The sequence below is a fragment of the Thermobia domestica genome, chromosome 3, assembly GCF_964235325.1.
Source record: "Thermobia domestica chromosome 3, izTheDome1.hap1.1, whole genome shotgun sequence".
Taxonomy (NCBI): domain Eukaryota; kingdom Metazoa; phylum Arthropoda; class Insecta; order Zygentoma; family Lepismatidae; genus Thermobia; species Thermobia domestica.
The window spans coordinates 319,275,063-319,288,106 of NC_137456.1; the positions used below are offsets into that span (position 1 = coordinate 319,275,063).

Below are 13,044 nucleotides of genomic sequence, written 5' to 3' on the forward strand. Positions count from 1 at the left end.
TAATCTAAAAAGTTTTTCCAATCTCCTCTTGTCTCGTAAAGTAGTTTCTGGTCTCGATTAACAAGAAATACTCTGCTAATTTTTATGTCGCTTGATGGCAATTGAAGAGAGTACTACAAATCTGTTTTGAGATCAGATGAGAGCCCTATGTAATTCGGAGAGAGGCGAAACCAAATCAAACAAAACATAAATTTTAGCTTTCCTCTTGAGAACCGAGATTATATGAGACGTAGATGGTAGATCTACAGTTTAAAGTGGAACTCGAACTCGAGCTCTCACACAGAAAAGGCTCATGCGCTAGTCGTTAGATCAACAGTTACGGCTACGATAATAACATATATATATATATATATATATATAAGTATCAGTGATTAACGCGGACCCCGTGTTCGTAATTATTACATAATGTGGAATTATATATACAAAGTTGTCACATTATAATCACGCTTTTTTTGTCTTTACACTGTGTTTTTGTCTTTACACGGAAGTTTTGGGATTTAACTTTTCGTAAGATATTATGTAAAAATAAATATGTATTATGTTAGGATATACATTCAAAACTGAGACTTTGTATTTCATTATTGAACTTACTGTAATATGAACTTCTAACTTTATTATATATAGTATGTTACCTGTCTTTCTTTTCCGTCTTACTCTTATAAGTTCTCCTAGTAGAAGTTGCATACACAAGATTCGTTCACGATGCCCTTTCACTTTTCATGCCCTAACACGTTTGTGATACCCCCAATGAAACGAAATGAAATCTTTGAGTTTTACTTCCCACGTTTATGCCGGTTAGGCTAAAGGAGACTGTGGTGATGAATAATGAATGAAATTGTGGAATGAAGAAAGTGGGATGAAACGGGAGAACCCCCGAGAAAACCCACGCACACGGTGTTTGTCAACCACAAAGTTCATTTGGCGGGGTCTGGGATCGAACCCGGGACCCCAAGCACCAGAGCTGAACGTTCTAACACTGAGCCACCGCGACCCCTCGTGATATATATACAAACAGTATACAAAGTTATTTTTATTAAGAAATCTAAGTTTTTACTTATCTTTTTCCTAAGTTAACTCGTAACTACTATCGTGGGGTCAAATTTGACCTAGCACATTTCTAGCTGTGGACAAAAAAAATATATATATATATATATATATATATATATTGTTTCACTGAGGTTTCAGTCGTCTATTCTCAGTTGACCTTGCTAGGGGGCCGCGGTGGCTCAGTCGTAGAGCGTTCACCTCTTGTGCATGGAGCCCTGGGTTCGATTCGAGCCCACGCAAAGTGAACCTTGTGCTGGATAAGCACCGTGTGCGTGGGTTTTCTCGGTGTCCTCCCATTTCTTTCCACTTTCTTCATTCCACCATTTCATTTGTTTCTCATAATCACTGTCTCCTTTATCCTAGCCGGCATAATCGTGGGACGTAAAACTTAATGGAGGCAATTTTCAGTTGATCTTGAGATCTCGTAGCGACTAGATGTTCGTGTCCACGCGCTTTGTTGTTTCGATGTTTTCGGACCTCTGGGGTCGAAATTTTCTCCAGGATAGTACTTGCGCTATCTGTTTCCTGCATTACATTTTTTCTGTGGTTTTCTTGGGGAGTGTTGCGGAGGTGTGTGCAGAACTCCGAACTAGCAGATCGTGCAGAAGGTGGTTTCTTGCAAGTTTCTACAGAATATTGAACGTTGCATGCTTAAATATTCTTGTTTTTTACCATCTTTCCAAAGAACCAAGAAGGCTTCAGAGGCGAGACTTCATGAAGAGTATTCGGATGACTCTCATTCAAGATCACCTAAAATTAAGGGGCAAATGCGAGACACTTTTCTCGTAGGCTTGGGCAGTCATTGTTACGACTAACTGGTGGGAACATCAATGAAGACCGTCCGCAGACAGATTCTCCAGCTAAAAGGAGGAGATGTGCTATTTGTCCTCGAATTGATGACCAAAAAAAAAAAAAAAAAAAAAAAAAACGTCCTTGGATTTGTTCTGTGTGCAACCGAAATGTGCACAAGGGTCATTCAAGAAAAAAACACTATATGTACTGACTGTCAGTAGAACAACTAAAATGTCTTTATTTGTTCTGTATCTAACGGATATTTGATTAAGACACATTTAGGGGTCGTCCACATATTACGTATCGCGGCAAAGGGGGAGAGGGTTCGGCCTTGCGTTAAGAAGCTTGACAAGGGGGAGGAGGGGATTTAGGTCTTTGTTACGTTACACTTTTTTCTGCTGTAATTTTTATTTTTATTCTCAGATTTATATGCAATCTTTTAAACAAACAATTTTATTCAGTCTTTTCTTTTTTTTTTATAAATTAGCTAGAATACTCGTCTTCATACGGGGAGAATACGTTTCATTTTGGATATAAATAGAACCAAAACTGTCACCATCAACTTACGGACTCCACAAACTATGGATTCGACACAAATATGTGATTTTCGATCATTTTTATATACATTTCCCCTTCCCCAAGTTGCATGGCTAAATTTTAATTTAAACGGCATCGAAAGTGTTACTGTTCATCTCAGCGACCCCAAACACCATGGAATCATACAGAAGAGATTCGAAGACGCACTAGACACCAGCATAAATGGTGGCGAAACCTGCAGGTATTACAATACAATAAAACTCCGTTTTGTGGCTATCGCAGCATTGGATTTAGGGAACATGCTTTTTCGGAGTTAGTTGTTAGTGATCGTAACCACCGCCTGAAAATGCCCTCAAGTTCCCACTCGTATTGCTATTTTTAAGAATGTTATCTGAAACCTTTGATTCGAATCATTACTCACTCTATTCTTCTAAGGGGTTTTGCACGGGAAACAGAAGCAATTCTTTTTCGTGAAATTATATTTTCCGCGATGGAACAATCCAGGATTTGTAGATCAAAATAAGATATATAAAAACCTAATTCGTACTGTTTTTTTTAAATTTTTGAATTTGAATATTTCTGAAGAAATTGGGTTTATTCGCATTCTCGCACTGATTTAGGACAAGAAGAATATGAAAAGAGGCAAACTTAAGTCCGAAGTCCAAGAAAGATGCTCGAAAGCTTGTTCGCAAACGAGATGTCCCTCCTCCTCCACATTCACAGCCACTTCTAATCTGTGGTCTACGAGGAAGAGAACTTTGCATCGTCGACACTGGCGAACTTCAAATGCACAAAGCATCCTCGATCCCTGAAAAGAGGTCAATGTTAGTTCCTTAGATCCTGTTTCACCTTCATCTTCCTTGTCAGTATTTCCTCATTGTCATCATCTGACCGAAAAGGATAGGTGTGATCTCCTTGGGAAAACGACAGTATGCAGTTTTGAAGAATTAGGATTGTTAATTAAGCAATCTTATGGGGTTAAAATATGATTACCATTCTACCATTTTCTAATACGTACCGGTATTTGATTTATTGGCGAAAAACACTACAAATATATTCAGAATAAAAGCATTTTGTAATAAAAGTTCTGCCATTAAAAATAGTGTTTTATTATAATTGCTCCCAAAATAAGCAAGATTGGTGAAAAACAAAAATACAAAGGTGTTATGTAACGAACGGGGGAGGGGTTCAGCCTTGCGTTACGAAGTGTGACAAGGGGAAGGGAGGGGGTAAAAATTGGTCAAAAATAGCGTTATGTAATATGTGGACGGTCCCTTAAGACTAAACATTGTGTGTATTGATAGGTAGCCAAACAGGCCCGTAGCCAGCCCAAAAATATTAGGGGGCGGTAGAAGTTAGGGGGGTGATCCAACCATATGATAGTTCATCACTATATTATAGTAGTTCATTTGCAAGCCTACCGTGAATATTTTAGGGGGACAGTAAAACTTTAGATTAGCCCGGCCCCCTAGTCCCCATGTCGGTACGGGCCTAGAGCCAAGCAACTGATGAAACAAAAAAGCATCAATTGTTTTTTAAATGACAAGTTACATTTTCTCAGCACTAATAATTGAATGCTTTCCTTATATGAAAATAAGTTTATTTTCATACTTTGTTATTTTCGGATAACAAAAAACTTTATTTCATTTAAGTATGTTGTTTCGCTTTGTAATAATGTATTACTAAAAGACAATTAGCAAAAAATATTTAGAAAATATTTTTTGTCCCCAAAACTAGTTAAATCCATTAAAGTATAGGACTAGTAAAAGGTCCACAATCAACTGCTAATGGTAATACGTTTTAACATAGTTTAAATTCAAAACAAATAATGGGGTTAAATCTGACCCCACGATAATACTTATTCAGTATAAAAATAACGATATTAGTGAAGAGTTAATATGAATTATGTTAATAGGAAATTAAATTAAAAATAGTTTACTCTACATAATCTAATTTAAGAAAAATAATGATAATAATAAAATAAAATAATGCTATAATAAATAGATGGTAATAAAAAAGTTTTATTTTTTACGGTAATCCTGGATTCTCTCGTGTTGAACAACATAGCTTTCCTCAATGCTGCCTCCAGAAGGGCGATAAATACGTATTAGAAAGCACTCCAGCTCACATTTTTGGTTAGCGCACCACATATAGATAAATGTCTCAAATTAATCTTTCAGACCTGCGACCCTCCCCATCAAAAATTCCTGGATCTGTCCCCGATATCGGTTGTTGACAATTAACTGATAATAGTCATAACGTACCTTTTGAAATGTTTTCAAACGCTCTTTGCATAAGGAACAGTTCTCCGTATTCTTTCTTTCTTTTTTCTTTTCTTTTCACTTTTTTCGTCCTTGCGCTCTTTTACTGTGATGGAAAGGGACTCCAACTATGAGCAGTGTTTCGCCAGGGCGCATTAAATTAATAAGTTAAAGCGCCTTGGTTTGGCACACGCTATGTAGAACAGCGAGCAGCTCTGAAGTGGAATGTTTTCAAGACCAAGGCCGCATTTTGATAAGTACACTGTCGCGTGACACCCTTAGGGAGTGAGTATGCCACAGCAATTGCACTTTGTGTTTCCGTATGATACTGAGATATCTCGTTGGCAAGGAAAATAGTTTTGGAAGGAAGCAAAGACGACTGTATATAAAAACATTTAAAAGGTATACTCGGCCTGCCAGACTTACATGCCGGGCTTTACTTTGATGAATAAGGACAACCACAGTACATGTTGTGGCACGAAAGTTGTAGTCTACGTATCTGCTATGCGACGTTGCCAAGTGACGCCTAATGTTTTGTGCGATCAGGAAAAGAAAAAAAAAGGAAATGAAATCTTTAAAAAATGAAATGAAATCTATGAGTTTTACGTCCCACGCTTATGCCGGTTAGGGTAAAGGAGACGGTGATAATGAGAAATGAGTGAAAATGGTGCAATGAAGAAAGTGGGAGGAAACGGGAGAACCCCGAGAAAACCCACGAGCACGGTGTTTGTCCACCACAAATTCAACACGGCCCAAGATGGGATCGAACCAGGGGTCCCAAGCACCGCAGGTGAACGCTCTACCACTGAGCCACCGCGCCCCCAATCAGGAAAAGGAATCCCAGACCAGTGTTGGGCAAAATCAATTGAAATCAATTGCAATTGATCAGTCAATTTAAAGTAATTGCTCTGAAAATTAATTGCAATTGAATTCAATTGCTAATGATTTCAATTTGTAATTGACAATTAATTTCCATTGCAATTGACTTCAATCATAAAATTTGCAATTAAATTTTCGTTAATTGTTAATTGGTCACCAGGCAATTGAAACTTTTTAATTGTTAATTGTCAATTGCAAAAGGTGCAATTGAAACATTTAATTGTTAATTGCAATTGAACTCAGCAATTAAAACTGAAGATAAGAAGATGTGTGTATAATGTGTTTTCCACTTGTTTCTATTTTACATATTTCAAATAAGGTACTTATAAGAAATGCTGGATAACTACCATCCCTTCGCCCCCTGGGAAGAAAGCCGTGAAACTAAGAATTTTTTAAAATATATTATGTTTATGGTTCTATCCCCCTCGAAAGAACTCTATATGCCCGTCATGCATACAATAGGAATGGGCACGAGCGAGCTCGAGCGAGTTTTCTTTAAAACTCGTCGTGACTCGAAGCAGACATCTTTGAGCTCGACTCGAGAACTCGGCTTGAAACATTTCCCCAACTCGACTCGAATTCGGATCGAGTTTTCAGTCGAGTCGAGCCAATTCGAGCTAAATCCTTTGTGTAGTTCCAGGTACTACTATCTTGAAGTATCCTACATAGACAATATAACTATCAATGATACTACTAGTACTACTATAACTCATTATTATTATAACACCGTGTGCCTGTATAAACAAGGAATATAGGCGGCTTTTATCTCAATACTAAAAATTAGTTGACTGTCGATCTCGGTCGTCAAGAAATCTTCAGGAGGCAAGGACATCGGTCACGAGGTTCTAGGTTTGAGTTCAGGATGAGCAAGTATTCGGACTCGAGCCGAAAATTGTTAAAAGTTATAGGACTCCAGTCAAAAATGTTCAAAATTGCTCGACCCGGGTTTAGAGTTGTCAACGACTCAAGCGGCTCGCTCACAGCTCATTCACTTATCGAGCCGAACCGAGAAGTGAGCCGAGTCAACAGATCATCCAACCGAGCCAACTCGAGCCGATGACTCACAAGCCGAACCGAACCGAACCGAGCAAGCTGATTGCTTACCCCAACCGAGCCGGTTCGAACCATCAGCTCATTTAAGCTGACTCGAACCCAGCCTATGGACTCGTTTCAACCGAGCCGAGTCGATGACTCGTTTCTACCGAGCCGGTTCAAGCCACTGGCTCAATTGAGCCCAGTCGATTGGTCATCCCAACCAAGCCAGCTCAAGCTGTACGCTCAGTTGAACCGAGCCGAGCCGGTTGACATCACTATCCCGGTTGGGCTTCTACTTTGGCTAAAAATTGGACCGTGCAGTTCTCATCCTTGATGGTAAGAACTACAAAAAATTAAATGAAATCTTTAGCTTTATGTCCCACGGTTATGCCGGTTAGGCGCCGGTGATGATGGGAAATGAATGAAATAATGTAATGAAGAAAGTGGTAGGAAAGAGGAGAGTCCCGAGAAAACCCGCGAGCACGGTGTTTGTCCAACACAAAGTCCACACGGCGCGAGCTGGGATCGAACCAAGGACCTCAAGCACCGGAGGTGAACGCTGAGCCACCGCGCCCCATGGTAAGAACTACAGTATATACTTAGGTCTATATTGGCGCTCACCGCGTCATTAACTTGTTCCGCGACCAACGAATTTCGAGGTACTTTGTTTTGCATCTTTTGTGCGAGTTTTGTGTCGCTTTATGCGCTTATTCCCACATTTTGTGCATCACCGGAAGTGGGTAAAAATGGGCCTACAAATATGGCAGAACAAGTTATTGCTGTTCCGCCACCAATGAATTTCGAGTTCGTTTCCCTCACATCGTTTTGTACCGTTTTGAGCGTCTACTTCCACGTTTTGTGCGTCATGGGAAGTGGGTTAAAATCAGTCCCCGTATTTTCATATTTTGTGCGTCACAGGAAGTTGGTCAAAATGGGCTTCCAAGATGGGACGAAAATGATGAAGAGTTCCGCCACTATCGAAATTCGAGGTCGTTAATTTTACATCACGTAACCGTTTGTGCGTCTATTTCGACGTTTTGTACGTCACTGGAAGACGGTCAAAATTTGTCTCAAGGGTGGGATAAAAATGACCCACTGCTCCGCCACTACTGAATTTCGTAGTCCTTCCTTTCACATCGACTAGTGAATGTTTCGTGCCGTTTTGTGCCCTTATTTCCAAGTTTTGTACGTCACCGGAAGTGTGTCAAAATGGGCTTCCAAGATGGGACGAAAATGATCAAGAGTTTCGCCAGTATTGAATTTCGAGGTCGTTCATTTCACATCGCGTACCCTTTTGTGCGCCTATTTCGACGTTTTGTACGTCACTGGAAGACGGTCAAAATGGGCCTCGAAGGTGGAATAAAAATGACCCACTGCTCCGCCACTACCGAATTTCGTGGCCCTTCCTTTCACATCGACTAGTGAATGTTTCGTGCCGGTTTCCGCCTTTATTTTTACGTTTTGCGCGTCACCAGAAGATTGTCAAAATAGGCCTCCAAAGTGTGACAAAAATGACCCACTGTTCCGACACTATCGAATTTCTAGATCGTTACTTTCGCATCGTTTAGTGCCTTTTTTGAAAGCTTTCTGCGCCTATTTCTCGTCTTGTGCATCACCCGAAGTGAGTTAAACGGGCTTTTAAAGTGGGAGTTAAATGGCTCATTGTTCCGCCACTATCGAATTTCGGGGTTGGTTCTTTCGCATCTTTTAGTGCCTGTTTTGTACGTTTTGTGCGTCGCCGGAAGTAGGTCAAAATGAACCTACGAATATAATGAAATAAGTTAATGTTATTCCGCTACAAACGAATTTGGATAACGTTTCCTTCACATCGTTTAATGTGTATTTTGTACCGTTCTGTTCGCCCACTTCCACGTTTTGAGCATCACCAGAAATGCGTCAAAATGGTCCTTCAAGGTGTGAGGAAATAGAGCCATTGTTCCGCCACTATCGAATTTGGAGTTCGTTTCTTTCGCATCGTATAGGGCCTGCTTTGTACCGTTTTGTGCTCCTGTTTCCACTTTAGTGCGACAACGAAAATTTGTCAAAATGGGAATAATTTAATGCTGTTTCGTCACCATCGAATGTCGAGGTCGTTTCCTTCACATTTTTATGCATGATTTGTGTCGCTTTGTGCATCAGTGCAAGTGGGTCAAAATGGACCTTGAAAGTGGAATGAATATGTCTTTTTCTGTCATATTTGTAAGTCGTCTTTGTCCCAGTTTCGTTGGCGCACAAAACGTGAAAATATGCGCAGCAACGGTAAATACATGCACTAAACAATGCGAAAAAAGCGACCTCGAAATTCGATCTTCGTGGGACAGTGGGTCATTTTTCTTCCCACATTGAATGCTCATTTTGACACACTACCATTGATTTACAAAACGTGGACATAGGCTTACAAAACAGTAGAAAACACGCACAAGACGATGTGAAGGAAATGACCTCGAAATCGTTCCTGACGGAACAGCATTAACTTGTTCCGCCATATTTGTAGGATAACATTGAGCCATGGAAAATGTAATACATTTTTCCTTTACGTTGGTCTACTTTACGTTGATTTGGGACTTCCAAATTTTATTCTTTTTTCCACGGAAAAGTATCTATAATTCAACAAAAAATAATTATGTATGACAATTATAATAATTATCTACATAATTGAATTCATTGTAATATGGTTCATAAAAACACTTTACCATTTCGTACTAGCTGTTATGCCCGTTCTTCGCACGGATCAGATAAAATATCAATGTAAACAAACAGAACAACGGTAGAACAATTAAGAAACATTTCTAAAATTGGACATATTTTGTGTATCCAACAACGTACATGTGTTTTCATTGGGAAGACCGATGGGGGCTGAATTTGAACGTAAACACTATCGGCGGTGTCACTATACGTCTGAGCAACCCCGATAAATATGGACTCGACACAAATATTGATCATTTACTGCTACTTTTACATGTCCCGGTGAACGCCCCCTCAGACCCCCTTGGTTCGAGTTGTGAAAAAAACCTCTGGCCCCCAATCAATACCGCAAAAACTATGAATGTGACACTAACATCTGCCATTTTCTACTACTTTCTACATATCCCGGTAAAAGCCCCTATGATCATCTAGTTCCAATTTTGAAAAAACAACTCTGGTCCGCAGCCGATGGAGGCTGTATTTGAAAGTCAACGCCTGTGGAAGTATCACCATTCATCTCAGCGACAGCGAAAACTATGGATTTGGCACTAATATCGGTAATTTTCCATTATTTTTACATGTCTCGCAATCCCCAACCCCGGTGACTCCCGGCACGCATACAATGGTGGCTAAATTTGAAAAAAAAATCGCTAATGAAAGTATCACCATTGATCTCAGCGACCGCGAAAACTACGGATTTGACATCGGTGATTGTGGATTATTTTTACTTGTCTCGTGATCCTCTTTATAATGACCCCGTTCCTTAGCTGATGGGGGCTAAATGTAAAAGTAAACGAGGTTTTAAGTTTCACCATTGAGCCCAGCGAACCCGAAAACTATGGATTTGACATTAATATCGATCATTTTCGATTATTTTTACATGTCTCAGAATTCCCCCCTCTGGTGACCCAAGGCCCGCATACAACGGTGGATGAATTTAACTCCTTGTTAATGTTTGTGTCACCATCAATATCAGCAACCGCGAAAACTATGGATTTGACAATAATATCGGTCATTTTGGATTACTTTTACGTTTCGGTATGCCCCCCCCCGTTGACTCACGGCCCGCAGCTGAATAGGGAGAATTTGGAAGTTAGTGCGATCGGAGTTTCACTATTGATCTCAGCGACCGCGAAAACTATGAAATCGACACTGATATCGGTCATTTTCTAGTACTTTTACATGTCCCGGTAGACGCCCCCCTGAAACTCCGTGGTTCGAATTTTGTCAAAAACGCTTTGCCTTGGTGTGGGACCTGGACCAAGGTATCTTTGATCAAAATTTGGTAACTCTCGGCCGTCAACTTGCCTGGTCCCCAGGCCGGTCCCAGTAAACGTCCCCCTAAGATCCCCTAGTTCGAAATTAGAATAAAAGCTCTTCGTCTTGATCTGGGGCCCTAGACCAAGCTACCCGTGACCAAATTTTGAAAAGTTTCGGTCCACTCGTCTGGTCCCTTTTGACGCGGATACTTTTTCACTCGGATCGATTTTACGTGGGGCACTTTCGACTCGAACCCTATTGACACGGGGCCATTTTGACTCGGGCCTTTTGACCAGGGCTTCTTTGACGTGGGCTTTCTTGTCACCGAGTACGGGTTCTTTTGACCAGGAACCATTTTAATTTTGACCCTTTTGACTCAGGTCCTTTGGTCGCCGAGCCCTTTTAACACGAGCCTTTTAGACGCGGGGCCGTTTCTGAGTCGGGCAGTTTTGTCGTGGGGCACTTTTAACTCGGGCATTTCGGTCCTCGCCCTTTTGTCCGTGCTCTTCTGACATAGAATATTCAGCAGCTGAAATGCGTGGGGACATGGAGAAGCTATGAGTAAATAGATAATCAACGATACGGAGCGCATTAAAATTTGTTATGCAACTGGTCATATCTCTCTCCTTGTCGTGATTTGCACTCCTGATCTCAGGCTTTTGAGCCGTGGAATTGTATTTACCGGGCCTTTTGTCGCTGGGCCTTTTGACAGGGACCTTTTTGACGCAGGGCTTCTTTGATTCGGCCTCTTTTAACGCGGGGCCTTTTTGACTCGGGGCTTTTTGTCGCGGGTCCCTTTGAGTAGGGCCATTTTGACACGGAACCGTCTTAAGCCGTGCCCTTTTGAGGTGTCATTTTTTACCCGGGCTTTTTTGAGATAGGGCCTTTTTGTCGCGTCGAACTTTTGATTCACCAGCTAAATGTGGGGGGCAGGGATGAGTAAATAGATGATGAACGATCAGGCGCGGAATTGTATTTACTGGGCCCTTTTGACGCGGGGCTCTTTGGGCTCGGCTCCTCTTAACGATGGGCCTTTTAACTTGGGTCTTTTTAAGCAGGGCCGTTTTGAACGGGCCGTTTTGGTGCGGAGTTTTCTTTGACCTGGGCTTTTTTGACATAGGACCCTTTCGACTCGAGCACTTTTGTCGTGGGGCCTTTTTGACTTTATTAATATATAATATTTCTAAATTCAATCATTATAACACAATACTCATCTATTTAAATTCTCATATACCATTATAAATAATTATTAAATAATAAGATGCCTGATTAAAGGGTTATCGTGATAGGATAAATCAAGTATTTTAATATACTCTTATTACACCTAAAAGAATTAAACTTTCACCTTTGATATCAAAAATCAACGTGCACCGTACACTAAGGTGTAGAAAGGTAAGCTAAGATAAGCTAGTGGGCTCATACCCCGCATATGAAGATTACCCTTCCTTTTCTAATGCTCACTAACCCTAAAACTCTTTTATTCTCTACAACACTTGTGTTAGGAACTCTTATTTCCCTAACTTCCTCATCATGATTTGGTACTTGAATTGGTCTTGAAATTAATCTCCTATCATTTATCCCCCTAATTTCAAAGACCAACAATCAACGTCATACCGAATCTGCTCTAAAATACTTTCTAGTTCAAGCTATTGCAAGATCCTTACTTCTAATAGCAATTATTTTACTTTATATAGGACTGCAAACTACATATTATTTAATCACTATTTCCTTACTTTTTAAAATAGGAGCTGCCCCCCTTCATTTCTGAATGCCCGAGGTAATAGAGGCCATACTCTGAACAGACTGCATTATTTTAATAACATGGCAAAAATTAGCCCCCCTCGGCTTACTCTCCTACAGTCTAAAGCCCACAAATCTAATCTACCTAACCCTAATTTTATCTTTAGTAGTGGGCTCAATTGGAGGCTTAAACCAAACATCACTACGTAAAATCATAGCATTCTCATCCATTAATCACACCGGCTGAATACTTATAGCCCTTCTACTAAGTGGCATAGCATGGTCCCTCTACTTTCTATTTTACGCCCTACTTTCAATAATAGCAGTCGCCCTTTTTGCAATAAACAAAATATTCCATATTAATCAAACTTTTTCTAACAAAACTATCATGACAACAAAATTAGCTATTTTTACCAGTCTCTTATCTTTGGGGGGCCTTCCGCCATTCTTAGGATTCTTACCTAAATGAATCATCATTTTAAAAACTGCTGAACAAATATCATTTATTATTCTCACCCTAATAGTAATAACAGCACTAATCACCCTTTTCTATTACATACGAATTGCCTATGCTGCTTTCATTATTAATCATCATAATCAAACATGAACATCTTTAATGAAAAAAAGTCAAGAAACATCAATTAGATCAATATTCATTATTATTTCATTAAGAGGCATAATCATTTTACCTTTAACTGTCAATATTCTCTAATAACTTGACTCGGGCTTTTCCGTCTTGACTCGTGCTTTTCCATTCTCTCCCTTTTGTCATATCTCTTTCTTTCTCCTGATTTCCACTCTTGATTTC

General features: G+C 40.1%; 1 pseudogene; it reads left to right on the forward strand.

Moving 5' to 3' along the window:
* Positions 1 to 11,949: 11,949 nt before the first annotated feature.
* LOC145682297 (NADH-ubiquinone oxidoreductase chain 2-like) lies at positions 11,950 to 12,843 on the forward strand (annotated as a pseudogene).
* Positions 12,844 to 13,044: the final 201 nt, after the last annotated feature.